The sequence below is a fragment of the Schistocerca serialis genome, chromosome 5, assembly GCF_023864345.2.
Source record: "Schistocerca serialis cubense isolate TAMUIC-IGC-003099 chromosome 5, iqSchSeri2.2, whole genome shotgun sequence".
Taxonomy (NCBI): domain Eukaryota; kingdom Metazoa; phylum Arthropoda; class Insecta; order Orthoptera; family Acrididae; genus Schistocerca; species Schistocerca serialis.
The window spans coordinates 181,193,606-181,208,779 of record NC_064642.1 but is presented as its reverse complement, the minus strand read 5'-3'; positions in this window follow the sequence as shown (position 1 = coordinate 181,208,779).

Below are 15,174 nucleotides of genomic sequence, written 5' to 3'. Positions count from 1 at the left end.
GCACGTGTTCTAGTGAATACAGTAGGTCACACGCACAAATTTACAGCGCTCCTTCTATTTCCTAACTGCTGTTGTAAAAATTAGCATTCAAACAGTTATACAGGGTGGCGGAAGTGTCACTGGGTACTGAGAACCGATTTAAACAAAAGATTGAAGTTGTGTTTCATTATAAATACTTACAATTATTTTTCGTGTTCAAATTGTTTTCTTTCGTCATTAACACACTTCTGAAGTATGTTTGGAACGCTGTTGCATATTCTTTGGCGTTGTGTCGTCTCAAGCGTTGTGTATGTAGTCTTTCAGTTCAGAAATGGCCTGAGGCTTCTGAGAATAAATAGTCTTTGACGACACAACATAAGAAAAAATCTGTGGGCGTGACATCAGGTGAGCATGGAGGAATGTCAATAGCTGCCCTTAGACCGATCGCTTTTCTTGGAAGAGTTCCCTTTAAATAATCGCAGTCGGCAGTGGCATAATGTGGTGGAGCACCGTCGCGTTGAAAGCAAATTTCTTGAAAGTTTTCAGCACATGTCACAAGGCTTGGTACCACGTAATTCTAAAGCATATCCAAAAAGTTAACTCCTGTCACTGTTACTTCAAAAAACTATGTTGAAGTAAGTCAAATGACAATATTGCCCCCCCCCCCCCCCCCAAACATTCACAGTAGGTTCAATTTAGTGGTTGTTCTAACAAAAGATTTTGATTGGCAGTATACCAACAAGTGTAGTTTTGACTGTTAACTTGTCACTTAACTTAAAACTGATCTGGTCACATCACACAATTTAATTGAATAGATTAGGCTCATGTTTCTGTTGATCAAACTACTACTACGTCTTTCTGTTACTTTTGTTTTATTTTAACCAACTGCCCACCAACTTTTGCGCCGCTCTATATCTACATTATAGTAAAGCTTATTAACTATAGATTAATTTTGCATTTTGTGAAGTATGTATGGCAGAGTGAAGACTTCATTGAATTACATTTTTGGAAAGATTTCTATTCCAGAGACACAGTGCGAGATCTCTGTTTGTATACGTCTGTACGGCCTATAATGAATCGTATCTTTACGACATGTAGGCTTTATGAACATACAGGACGTATATAAAAAATTTAAAAAAAAAGAATGCTGACAATGACTGGTAGTTTCGGCAGGACGATAAAATTGTCATTTTTCAAGCGGGAACCCCTATCAGTAAGTGCATGGTTTTGGCTCCATGGGTCGTCTAAGATTGGGAACAGTACCTTCAAATCATATTCACGTTGTGTTTGGTATCCTAAAAAGTTATGCACATCAGTAGCCATCAGAGTAAAGTGGGACATCCATCTGAGCCTGTGAAATGATTAGCTTTTCGATCAGGCAGGTAAACTCGTTATTTTTAAAGATGTAACTTGTGTACGGAAATTCATAATTTGGTCACTGTATGGCGTCAAGGCTTAGATCAATTAGGATATTGTGATAGATCGTGTTCCATGTTTCGTTAACAAACTCAGCAGGAGTTCCACTCGGTCTATTGCAACATAAAAGTGATTCGCAATATCGAACTCCATCTTGATTGCAGAGTGAACATCGGCAGTGGAAAACTGACACACATGGCGAAAACACTGCAGCTGTACGTGATTTCTTGCTATAAGGTATTCCTGGTTCATCGAACCACATTCAAGCTATTTCCGCACGGGTCCACTCCGGAGCAGCACGTGGGAAGATCGAACACTTAAATCTTTCCGTGCGAACTCTGATTTCTGTTCTTTTATTATAGTGATCACTCTTCTCTATGTAGGTGGGCTCCAACAAACTATTTTCACATTCTCAAGAAAATTTCAGGAGAAGATCCTGCTGCAACGAAAATCACCGTTGCTTTAATGATTGCCACCCCAATTCCCGTATCAGATCCGTGGCACTCTCCCATATCTTTCGCGATAACACAAAACGAACTGCTCTTCTTTGAACTTTTTCGATGTCCTCCGTCAATTTCATCTAATTATGGCCTCACACCGCTCAGAAATAATCCAGAAACGGGCGGACAGGTGTAGTGCAAAGAGTCTCTTTAGAATACCTCATGCATTTTCTAAGTGATCTGCCAATGAACAGCCCCGCAACGTTATCTATTATCTACGTGACTGTCCCAATTTAAGTTACTCGTGACTGAAATCCATAAGTATTCAGTTGAATTTATAGCCTTTACATTCTTTTTTTTTCTCTTGTAACCGAAATTTAACTGATTCGTTTTAGTACTCATGTGGATGACTTCACACTTTTGATTACTTGAAATCATATCCGCTTTTCGCACCGTACATGTACCTTGTCTAAATCTTTTTGCAATTTGTTTCGATCATCTGATGTTGTGACATCATCTGCAGACAATTTAGGAGGACTGCTCAGATCGTCTCCTAAAATTTTATGCAGTTCAGGAACAGCTGAGGGTCTTTAACACATACTTGGGGATCGCCAGGTGTTACTTCTGTTTTATTTGATAACTTTCCTTCAATTACTACGAACTGTGACCTTTATGGCAGAAAATCACGAATCCAGTCGCACAACTAAGGCTGTACTCCATAGGCACGCAATTTGATTAGAAGTCGCTTGTCAGGAACAATGTCAAAGGCCTTGTGGAAATCAAAAAATGTGGAATTAATTTGACATACACTGTCAATAGCACTCTTTACTTCGTGAGAATAAAGAGCTAGTTGAGTTCCACAAGGGAGATATTATCATGAATCAGCGTTGGCTGTTTGTCACTGAACTGTTCTCTTCGAGGTAAATCATACTGTTCTAAGACAGTACATGTTCCAGATTCCTGCTGAAAATCGACGTTAGCGATATGGGTCTGTAATTCAGTGGTTTTTCTTCCTTGTTGGTGTGACTTTCGAAGCTTTCCAGCCTTCGGGGACGGATCATTCGACGGTTGTATATGATTGCAAAGTATGTACAGGAAAATATAACTATCACAGAAAGCCCACTTTGTTGTACACTTCGGGATGTAGTTCACTCGCAGTCTTTATTCAGCTGTTACGAACTTCGGATGATACAAAGCATTCCTATTGTGGACCTTACAACCGTGTAACATCTCCGTAGCTATGCAAGATCCATGTTGCTTCTTTTGTAAGTCGTGTACTGGCACATGTCGTAATACTGTTAAACATATTACTGGACTGGCACACAACACACTTACCGAATTGTGAGGAGAACGAAAGACTATGTCAAGATGCAGTGCATGTGAGGCAATAATATGAAGCTCCATCTTATGCTAACGACTAATAGGATGATAATAATTTAGGCTAAAAAAGAGACTTGGTCGCATAGACACCATCTTCTCAAAGATACAGTGGTCAGCATACTGGACTCACGTTTCGGAGGACAATGGTTCAAACCCCGTCCGGCCTTTCAGATTCAGGTTTTCCGTGATTTTCCTAAATCACCCCAGCAAAGTGCCGCGGTTATATCTTTCTTAAAACATCACAGCCGATTTCTTTCCCCATCCTTTCGTAAACCACCTTGTGCGCCATCTCTAACGACGAAGCCGTCGACGGGATGGACAACTCCGATCTTCCCCCCTTCCACAACGCCCATACCGAGCATTCCTGGAGAGAGCTTCCTTCGTGGTAAATGATCAGTTTCACGTTTCATTCAAAATGCAAAGCGTTGAAGGAGATCTTTTTATTCACAATGTGGAGGGATGAAAAGGCCGGCTGGAGTGGGCGAGCGGCTCTAGGCGCTACAGTCTGGAGCTGCGCGACCGCTACGGTCACAGGTTCGAATCCTGCCTCGGGCATGGCTGTGTGTGATGTCCTTAGGTTAGTTAGGTTTAAGTAGTTCTAAGTTCTAGGGGACTGAAGACCTCAGAAGTTAAGTCCCATAGTGCTCAGAGCCATTTGAACCATTGTTGAGGAATGAAAATAGATATTAGCTCCTTAAATTTATGATATATGTTATAACGGTACGTCGTATTATTCTTCAAGAGTCTATGGATTCAAATTTGTCAACGTAGTCCAAAAAGTGTGCGGCCCTTCTTATTGTATTGTTACGGGACTGTTTTTCGGAACTGACCCACAACCTTCACAGTATTCAAATCAGGAACCCCCTTCGACTTGCATAATTAATTGATCTTAAATATAAGAGACACTGTTATTTGCATTTGTATAAAAATGGACTTACCTGCTATTGGGAAGCAAGTAAGTGTTTGGAAGCTAATCGTACGATACGGCCAGTGAACCGAACTCTATGACGGCCAGACGCCCCGTCTTGCTGCTTCGGAGAAGGGAGCAGGCTGGGTAGCAGTCACAAAATGGCTATGAGCCAGCAGACCCTTCTCTGATGCCCTGCAGCGCCGCCAGACAAGTTCCGCAACAGAGAGAGCTTCCTGTCACGGCCATTTGCAAAAACGTTTTATGAAATGAACAGAGGAGGGAGCTTAGCAGAAAGCGCTACTGTCTGTCGCACACAAACACGACTTTCGGGGCGGACACTGGAACGCGATACCAGGCAGGTGAAAAGAAAGCCGCCTCATCTTCGAAAACCGTTGGACGCTGCTATAAACGCAACTCGTACACAAAAAAACTTTGTTTACGAACGTAAGAAGGACGGACGTTGGTTCATACAGAACTTTTCCCAGAGTCAAAGAGCATGGCAATGTCAAAAGGAAGATCCGTTACTGGCTGAAGAAAGTGACCAAAGGAGCGAGGAACGACTTTTTCCGACGAAATTGTTAGGAGAATTTCAGTGGTTAACCAAGTTAGATATATTTTAGGAAAGAGGTCTGCGTTCTTAAAGACGCCGTTTTAGTGGTCAGAACGAGCAAGAAATAGAATTCAGGGCCACCTCGTAACGAAAAGCGCAGTAAAGCGAGCCTTCCTTGGCGGACGCCGCGGCACAGTAGACAGAGAATTCAACTAACTCTTTTCTCCGCCTGGTTGCCATGCACTGATTCTCTTTATGACGCCAACTTAGGCAGGACGCTGGCGCTACCGCAGAGGGAGGTCGCAGCATTTCTGCCACCAACACCTGCAACATGGCGAAACCAAGCTGCTACAGTGTGAGAGTAGGGAAAATAAATTCAGTTAGAGCTTCATGATTCATCTTGCAAGCCATGAAACTTTGGCTTCCAAATTCCATAACATGTGCGAGGTGCTATCTTCCGTGATTCTACATGTTGCCTTCAGTGGATCTATCCTTTACTAAATCATTACACGACAATCACTCATTAATTATGCGATTTATTTTCAGTTCACCCCACCCCAAGCGCCATGCCAGATTAAAAGATTTGGACTCTGCAGCGGAGTGTGCGCTGATATGAAACTTACTGGCAGATTAAAACTGTGTGCTGGACCGGGAGCACTTTCTTTTCTATTCTTCTGTATAATATTCTTCTCAGCAACTTGGATTCAGATTGTGCGGTAATTATCACTCCCGTCGGCTCTTGTAATCTCCGCAATTGTGTGGATGATGTTTTCCCGAAACTCAGTTGGTATCTCATCGGACTCATACATTCTGCATACCAACGTGAACAGTTGTTTTGTTGACACTTACCCCAACTATTTTAGAAATTCTAACGAAATGTTATCTGTCTCTTCTGCCCTATTCCATCTGAAGTCCTCCAAAGCTCTTTTAAATCCTAATACTTAATCTCCTATCTCTTCGCTACTGACTCATGTTTCTTCTTCCATCACGTCATCAAAGAAGTCTTCCCCCTCACTGAGGCCTTCAGTGTACTCTTTCTCCCTGTCTGCTTTCTCCTCTGCATTTAACAGTAGAATTCCCTCAGTCAGTCCTTCCGACAGTGATATCCTTTTCGGTTGTTTCACATTTTTCATGCAGCCATTACATCTTAGCTTACCCCCCCCCCCCCCCCCAACCCACTTCCTATTTATTTCATTCATAAGTGACATGTATTTCTGTATTCTTGAATTTCTCTGAACATTTCTGTATTTCGTTCTTTCGACGACCAGCTAAAGTATATCTTCCGTTATCCATGGTTTCTTCGCAGTTACCTTCTTTGTACCTACGTTCTTCGTTCCAGCTTCAGTGATTCCTATTTTTAGAAATTTCCATTCCTGAACTGCGTACTGAACTATTCCTCATCGCAGTGTATATAGCCTTGAAATACTTCATTCTTAAGTCTTCCTTATCACACTTCTTTGCGCATTGATTTTTTAAAACTTGTTCTAAAACTTCATCCTACGCTTCATCATTAATGAATTGTGGTATAAGTCTATATCTGTTCCTGGGCACGCCTTACAATGCAGTATGTGATTTCGGAATCTCTAGCTGACCATTATGAAATCTGAAAGCAATCTTCCGTATCTACCGCCTTTACCAAGTATACCCCTTCCTCTTGTTGATTTTGAAAAGAGTACTGGTATTACTAGTTGAAATTTACTGCAAAACTCAATTAGTCATCCTTCTTTCTCATTTCTAATGTCAAGCCCATGTTCTTCCATAACCCTTTCTTCTACTCCTTTCCCTATAACTGTACAAGTGCATTCCAGTTTCCAATGACTATTATACTTTCATTTCCCTTTACGTGGTAAATTCCCGGACCAGTATCCAACATACTTTCTCTATCTTTTCATCTTCCGTTTGCGACGTCGGCATGTATTCCTGAACTGTCTTTGTCATAGTCGGTTCGCTGTTGATTCCGATGGGAACAACCCTATCACTGTACTGTTCACAGTAACTAACTCTTTGCCCTACCCTCCTAATCGTAATGAATTATTCTCCTACTATACCATTTTCTGCTGCTGTTGATCTCGTCTGACCATAAATCCTTGTCTTCTTTCCATTTCACTTCACTGATCCCCACTACATCTGAACCGAGCCTCAGCATTTCCTTTGCCAGATTTTCTAGCCTCCTTACCACGTTTAGATTTCTGACATTCCATCCCCCCCCCCCCCCCCACGCCATTCGTAGAACATTATCCTTTCTTTGGTTATTCAACCTTTTCTCGTGGTCACCTTCTGCTTGGCAGTCCCCTCCCAGAGATCCGAATGGGTGATTATCCCAGAATCTTTTGCCAATGAAGAGATCATCATGACACTTTTTCAGTTACAAGCCAGATGTCCTGCCGATACACATCTATATGTTATTAATGCAGTGGCTTCCACTGCCCTCTGGATACTCATGCCATTGATCATCGCTGATTCTTCCGCCATTAGGGGCAAGGACAAGAGAGTGCACTGAACCTCTGTCCGCTCCTCTGATGTATTTGATAAGGCCGTTGACTGAAGGAAGGTAACCTCTTATGCCAGAAGTCTTCGGATGCCATTACTGCGAGGTTCGAACCCAGGACCGAGGATGCTTTGTTTACTAATCCAAGACGCTACCCCCTTTTTTTCCTTATTTGTTACCAGACCACTTTTCTTTTTGAGGCAGGATGGTGTTATGCGGAGGGAGAGGAGGGCAGATTGGGCAACTCACGCCTGACAACCGTGTGCCCTTCGCTGTCAAGATAATAGGAGTGGTGAGTGGAAATGAACAGTGGGAAACTTTTTAAATTTTTAAAAATACTTTTAATATTTTTTTTCCTTATACCACCTAAAATATTATCAGCTAGCACTGCATCGTGCGCTAAGTAAACGAAACGAATAATCTCTGGACTTTTGTGTACTGAGATAACACACAGGGGGAAACGGCAAAAGTGCTTCGTAGACGATGCAGAAGCCGCAGCTCTCCTTGTGCTTCATCATGCAGGTGTGTCTTCACGCATCCGTAGGTTGTTCCAGCGATAATCTGTCGTGTTCTCTTCAGCTCAGTCAATGGATATCTTCTTCTACCTGTCGATGAGCCAGCTGCGTAGGGTGTCGCGTAGAGCACTCCCTAAGTAATTAAAAAAATATTGCCTACACTTTTGGTTCCGTACAATCTTACAATGACATTCTTGTAAGAGTTCCAAAAGTCTAATACATCTTTAGATCCATAGTGTGATAAATACTTCACAGCGTGCCCATGGACCCACATCACTGCGTTGGTTTTGATGCGTGGGAAATACAGTTCACCCGGAAAAAGTAGAAGCTGAGGTGCATTGTGTTCCGGGTCACCCCTAGAAAGTACGACAAAATTTGTTGCAGCTAGCGCCATACGTTTCCTGCCGCGCCACATCTGACGTGAGACTGTGCTCGTCCATGTCTGGTACTCCGCAACCTGCACAAAGAGGCGAGTTCGCCTTATGTATTTTTATTCCAACTAACATCAGGGGTTCTTGGCCTCCACAAAGTTTGGTGGACGCCTTAGTTGTAGGACGCGGTATTATCACGCCCGTCTTCTATTTCCTCGTTGATACTGTGGCACAGATATAACTGTGTTAAATGTAAAAGTGACCGAAGTAGTAGAAGGGCGGGGGCATGTCCTACATCCTCAACAGGGGTGTAAGGGAGCGCAGAGCTAGGGACTCCAGCATTATAGACCCGTTAAACTTTTCGGGCAGTTGGCGCTACAGCTTGACTTGCAAACTGACAATCAGGGCCACCGCTCTATGTAGGACGTGAACTAGGCCAAAACCTCCGCAGTCAGAGGGAAGGGTCATCGATTCATAAATGACTTTGAACAGCATGCCTGTACTGACGTAGACTTCAAATGCCGCTAATATACGTCGAGTATGGAAGTACATGCGATATGTGTCAGTTGCGTGATGCTAGGTAATTATTACCGAAGTGTGGCCTTTCAATTACGTCGAAGACGAAGACGAAGGTTGGCGACCTTGAATTGTTGTAACAGCCAGCGATAGTTATGGACCACAGTGCGTCGTATGCCGTCGTGGAACTCTACTCCGTGGCGTTTGATAGTACCACTAACAGTAAGCTGTAGGGGTTCGACACACGCTGGAGCAACTCGTCGCCTTGGTGACGTTGAGACAGATGCCGGGAGCCACACCGTATGTGGCACTCCATTCTAGTGCTTGGCTGCATGGTTACGGTAGCGGAGCACTACCGCTGGGTCGTCTACGCGCGCTGTACAGCGAAAATGACGCCAACAGATATGGTGTTGATGGAGACCCTCAGAGGAGCGTAGAGTGAAGTCGACAGGGGTAGTAGCCTTGACGCACCGATCTTGGAATTGGAAGGGACTGCGTGAGACGCCCGTTGACGAGCACCTCGAAAGTCGCCCCTCGGAGGAGGCGCACAACGTCTATGAATAGCTGTAGGAATTACATGGGTTGGAGAGTCAGGCACACGTGATCGAACTGATCAAAAGCTTGGCAAAAATCTAGTGATGTCAGTGCTCCCAGGATGCGACATGGCCTCACCAAGGCTGTTATATCACAGTATTGACACAGTGCTGTGAGGATATTATTGATGCTCCCAATGAAAGTCTGGTGTGGTGAGATGACGTGATGCAGATTCTGACGTATACGGTTCGCTAACAGTCATGAATAGCTTCCTGTCGCAGTTGAGTGCCAATGGGCGGTAGTCACGTACTCGAACGCCACCTGTCGGTTTGTGAACAAGTAGAGTCATTCCTTCGACGAAGGTTGTGGGGAGCGGCACCACAGGGGACATAAGCTCCCGCCAAATGTCCGTCAACTCGGGAGCGAGTGGATATTGAAAAGTTGTATAAACCTCAAGAGGTTGTCCACAGGGCCAGGAGGTCTGTTCGACGCTCCTTTACTGATGGCATTGATAATTTCTTCCGTAATTTCGTGCAGCCATGTGGACCAGTGCCATAAAAAAATCGTGAGAATCGCATCGGAACATTGAGCAGAATAAAGTCATGTGTAATGGTCGAAGAAGGCTGCACCAATACCGCATTGCGTGGTGAGGCGAGGGCTGTCCGCAGTGGTGATGGTCTGCATCTGTGCCCTCCGTCATAGTTTACATTCTCGAATGACGTATTATATGGTGGATCGTTCCGTTACTATTCCGTCATGTATTCGCGCTCGGACAATCGTCCTTCGAGGTGTCTCTGCATATGGGCTACAATCTGCGCCTTCGCATGGTTTACTGACATCTGTCGTCCTGGCGTGGATGGCAAGGAGGCACATTCTCGAAGATTGGTGAAACAAAAAGCTAGGGTGCACCACCTTCAAGCAGCGGTCTCCTGACTGTACGTAATGTAGGTTCTTCTCAGAGCCGGCTTGGTGTCGTTTAACCACCAACTGATCGATGTAGAATACGTTGCGAGGCGGCAGACGTACGAACTTCATGTGTCCTCGACAATATGTCAAGAAGCAAGAGAAGCGAGATAAATGAGGTTTTACTTCCAGGGATGTCGACTGCGCCACACCTGTTGGCGACAAAGGTGACATATATAGCTCTCATGATCAGAAAAGGCTATGGGCAACAGTTCTGTGCCACTCATTGCTGCCGAGAGAGAATGGGAGACCTAAATCCTATCGCTGTGACTAGACGACTAACACGTGAAATGAGTGAATTCCGGTTGATTTCCTTGGACATTTTCCCATTTATCTATGAGGTGAAGATCGCTGATGAGTGACGAGCTGATTTCCGTGGACATTTTCCCATTTATCTACGAGCTGGAGATCGCTGATAAGTGACAAGCTGTAAACCATGCATACCCGGGAAATTATAGAAGAAGACCTCTTGGAGAAAGATAGCGTCGATGTTTGCTGCATTGAACTTATCTTGGAGTAGTGACAACTCCGTATGTGTTCGAATCGTGTTAACGCTAATGATCGCTAAGCGGAAGGTCTGATGAGTGACTTAAGTTTGGAACTTGCTGAAAAACGCAGCAGCTGACTCTTAGGTGTCTGGGCGCTATTGAAATCGCCCCCTGACACCAAGTCGTCGTGTCTGCTCCTTCTGCGAACAAGAGCGATCGGTTGCAACAGCGTTCTGGAAGTGGGGCACACATGGAGCTGGACGCCTAGTACCGTTACGGCCATTCCTCTAGTGTCGGGGAGGTACCATACTTCGTCCACCTCGAGGCCCTCCCTGAGGAGAACTGCGACACACGGCATGGAAGACGAGCTGTATATCCATACATACCTAGGAAATTATAGATGAAGACCTCTTGGAGAAAGACAGCATTGATATCTGCTGCATTCAACGTATCTTGGAGCAGTGACAACATCATGTGTGTTCGGCGTGTTCGTTTGCGTTAACGCTGATGATCGCTAAGTGGTAGGTCTGTAGACCGTCCCCTGTAATGGAGGCTGTTGCCAGCGTTGCCGTAAATGTTGTGGCTTGTCATCTGCAAGCAGTGTCCGCGCTGTCGTCCGCTGCTACTCGGGAGGGGCCAGGGTGTGTCAGAAGACACCCCTCTCCTCATCCACCACAGAGGGCGCGGAATCTTCTTCAACGTCGTCCGGCCAAAGTCCTAAGTTAATCGTGGCTGTGGTAAGGCACATTCGAACTGGTTGATCAAGGTTGAATCTGCAGTCGTTTCCTGCTGCTTAATGGTGAGGGGTGCCGTTCTCGTGATCTGTTTGCCCGAGAGAGCGGAAAAAGCTGTGCCGAAGTTACGGGAAGCGACAGGTAAGGGTGACCCTGTGTCAGCCACGTTTTCAGTCTTGACTCCGTTCGGTTGTCAACAATTGTCTGCAGGAGGCAATCTACATCCACATCTACATTTATACTCCGCAAGCCACCCAACGGTGTGTGGCGGAGGACACTTTACGTGCCACAGTCATTACCTCCCTTTCCTGTCCCAGTCGCGTATGGTTCGCGGGAAGAACGACTGCCGGAAAGCCTCCGTGCGAGCTCAAATCTCTCTAATTTTACATTCGTGATCTCCTCGGGAGGTATAAATAGGGGGAAGCAATATATTCGATACCTCATCCAGAAACGCACCCTCTCGAAATCTGGACAGCAAGCTACACCGCGATGCAGAGCGCCTCTCTTGCAGAGTCTGCCACTTGAGTTTGCTAAACATCTCCGTAACGCCATCACGCTTACCAAATAACACTGTGACGAAACGCGCCTCTCTTCTTTGGATCTTCTCTATCTCCTCTGTCAACCCGACCTGGTACAGATCCCACACTGACGAGCAATACTCAAGTACAGGTCGAACGAGTGTTTTGTAAGCCACCTTCTTTGTTGATGGACTACATTTTCTAAGGACTCTCCCAATGAATCTCAACCTGACACCCGCCTTACCAACAATTAATTTTATATGATCATTCCACTTCAAATCGTTCCGTACGCATACTCCCAGATATTTTACAGAAGTAACTGCTACCAGTGTTTGTTCCGCTATCATACAATCATACAATAAATGATCCTTCTTTCTATGTATTCGCAATACATTACATTTGTCTATGTTAAGGGTCAGTTACAACTCCCTGCACCAAGTGCCTATCCGCTGCAGATATTCCTGCACTTCGCTGCAATTTTGTAATGGTGCAACTTCTCTGTATACTACAGCATCATCCGCGAAAAGCCGCATGGAACTTCCAACACTATCTATTAGATCATTTATATATATTGTGAAAAGCAATGGTCCCATAACACTCCCGTGGCACGCCAGAGGTTACTTTAACGCCTGTAGACGTCTCTCTATTGAGAACAACATGCTGTGTTCTGTTTGCTAAAACTCTTCAATCCAGCCACACAGCTGGTCTGATATTCCGTAGGCTCTTACTTTGTTTATCAGGCGACAGTGGGGAACTGTGCCGGCCGGTGTGGCCGTGCGGTTCTAGCCGCTTATGTTTGGAACCGCGTGACCGCTACAGTCGCAGGTTCGAATCCTGCCTCGGGCATGGATGTGTGTGATGTCCTTAGGTTAGTTAGGTTTAAGTAGCTCTAAGTTCGAGGGGACTGATGACCACAGATTTTAAGTCCCATAGTGCTCAGAGCCATTTGAACCATTTTTAGTGCGGAACCGTATCGAACGCCTTACGGACGTCACGGAAAATGTCATCTACATGGGAGCCTGTATCTTTTTCTGGGTCTCATGAACAAATAAAGCGAGTTGGGTCTCTCACGATCGCTGTTCCGGAATCCATGTTGATTCCTACAGAGTAGATTCTGGGTTTCCGGAAATGACATGAAGCGAGAGCAAAATACATGTTCTAAAATTCTAGAACAGATCGATGTCAGAGATATAGGCCTATAGTTTTTCGCATCGCTCGACGACCCTTCTTGAAAACTGGGCCTACCTGTGCTCTTTTCCAATCATTTGGAACCTTCCGTTCCTCTTGAGACTTGTGGTACACGGCTGTTAGAAGGGGGCAAGTTCTTTCGCGTACTCTGTGTGGAATCGAATTGGTATCCCGTCAGGTCCAGTGGACTTTCCTCTGTTGAGTGATTTCAGTTGCTTTTCTGTTCCTTGGACACTTATTTCGATGTCAGCCATTTTTTCATTCGTGCGAGGGTTTAGAGAAGGAACTGCAGTGCGGTCTTCCTCTGTGAAACAGCTTTGGAAAAAGGTGTTTAGTATTTCAGCTTTACGAGTGTCATCCTCTGTTTCAATGCCATCATCATCCCAGAGTGTCTAGATATGCTGTTTCGATCCACTTACTGATTTAACGTAAGATCAGAACTTCCTAGGATTTTCTGTCAAGTCGGTATATATAATTTTACTTTCGAATTCACTGAACGCTACACGCATAGCCCTCCCTACGCTAACTTTTATATCGTTTAGCTTCTGTTTGTCTGAGAGGTTTTGGCTGCGTTTAAACTTGGAGTGAAGCTCTCTTTGCTTTCGCAGTAGTTACCTAATTTTTTTGTTGAACCACGGTGGGTTTTTCCGTCCCTCACAGTTTTACTCGGCACGTACCTGATGCTACAACGGCCTTATGATCACTGATTCCCTGTTCTGCGCTTACAGAGTCGAAAAGTTCTGGTCTGTTTGTTATCAGTAGGTCCAAGATGTTATCACCACGAATCGGTTCTCTGTTTAATTGCTCGACGTAATTTTCGGATAGTGCACTCAGTATAATGTCACTCGATGCTCTGTCCCTACCACCCGTCCTAAACATCTGAGTGTCCCAGTCTATATCTGGTAAGGCTATAACATGCTGAGGAAATTTATGTGAAATGTATTCCAGATTTTCTCTCAGTTGTTCTGCCACTAATGCTGCTGAGTGGGGAGGTCGGTAAAAGGAGCCAATTATTAGCCTACCTCGGTTGTTGAGCATTACCTCCACCCACAATAATTCACAGGAACTATCCACTTCTATTTCACTACAGGATAAACTACTACTAACAGCGACAAACACGCCACGACCGGTTGCATACACTCTATCCTTTCTGAACACCGTCTGTGCCTTTGTAGAAGTTTTGGCAGAATTTATCTCTGGCTTCAGCCAGCTTTCCGTACCTATAACGATGTCAGCTTCGGTGCTTTCTATCAGCGCTTGAAGTTCCGGTACTTTAGTAACGCAGCTTCGACAGTTTACAATTACAATACCGATTGCTGCTTGGTCCCTGCATGTCCTGACTTTGCCCCGCACCCTTTGAGGATGTACGGAGTCCCTTTAACTGAATAGCTTTTTATGCTTCCTCGGTGACCACTGTTTCAGGCCGTGGGTTTATATGTACAAATGAATGTCTGAATTCTGCACCGCATCCCACTCACGGAGAAAAGCAGAAGTCGGTATAGCCCTAGTGTCGAGATCCATTCTCTCATCCAACTCTCTCTGTGGCGTCGATGGGCCACCTCCTTTAATTTGTATCGACTCTGTCATGACACCGATCAATCCTGGATGTGCTACAGGTGTGTAGCCTGACGTCTCCTGTGTTCAAAGTGGTCGTCCGTTTGCCATGACGGTCGACCGTGACACCTCAGAGTAACTGAAGGGGAGGGCCGTTATCGTAGGGGGAGGCGCCATTTCATCTAGCGGGATTTGTCTAAGCTGATGTTGAATACACGCCGAACGTACATGGCCCTCCTGGCCGCAACCTGAACAAGTATGTGGCTGTCCATCGTACATCACGACTGCTCGACATCCACCTATGACTAGGTAGGATGGTACATGCTTTGTTAGTGCGGTTTTAGCTTGTTGCACGCTGTTGAGGACCGGGTACATCTCGAAGGTGTTCCATGTTTCAGCCACGTGGCTAATTACTGTCCCATATAGTCGGAAGGCCGCGGTGACTAGGTCCGGCGGCACTTCGAACGGGAGTTCGAAGAGTCGTAGTGTGCATAATCCTAGCCCTGCATGGTCAGTGGTAACCGTTATGATGTGGTAGCACACCACGCCTTGTACACGTCCACCGCGGCGCTGGGGGTCACAGTTCCAAGATACGACACCTGAAGATGAGCTTATAAGAGCCCGAAACCG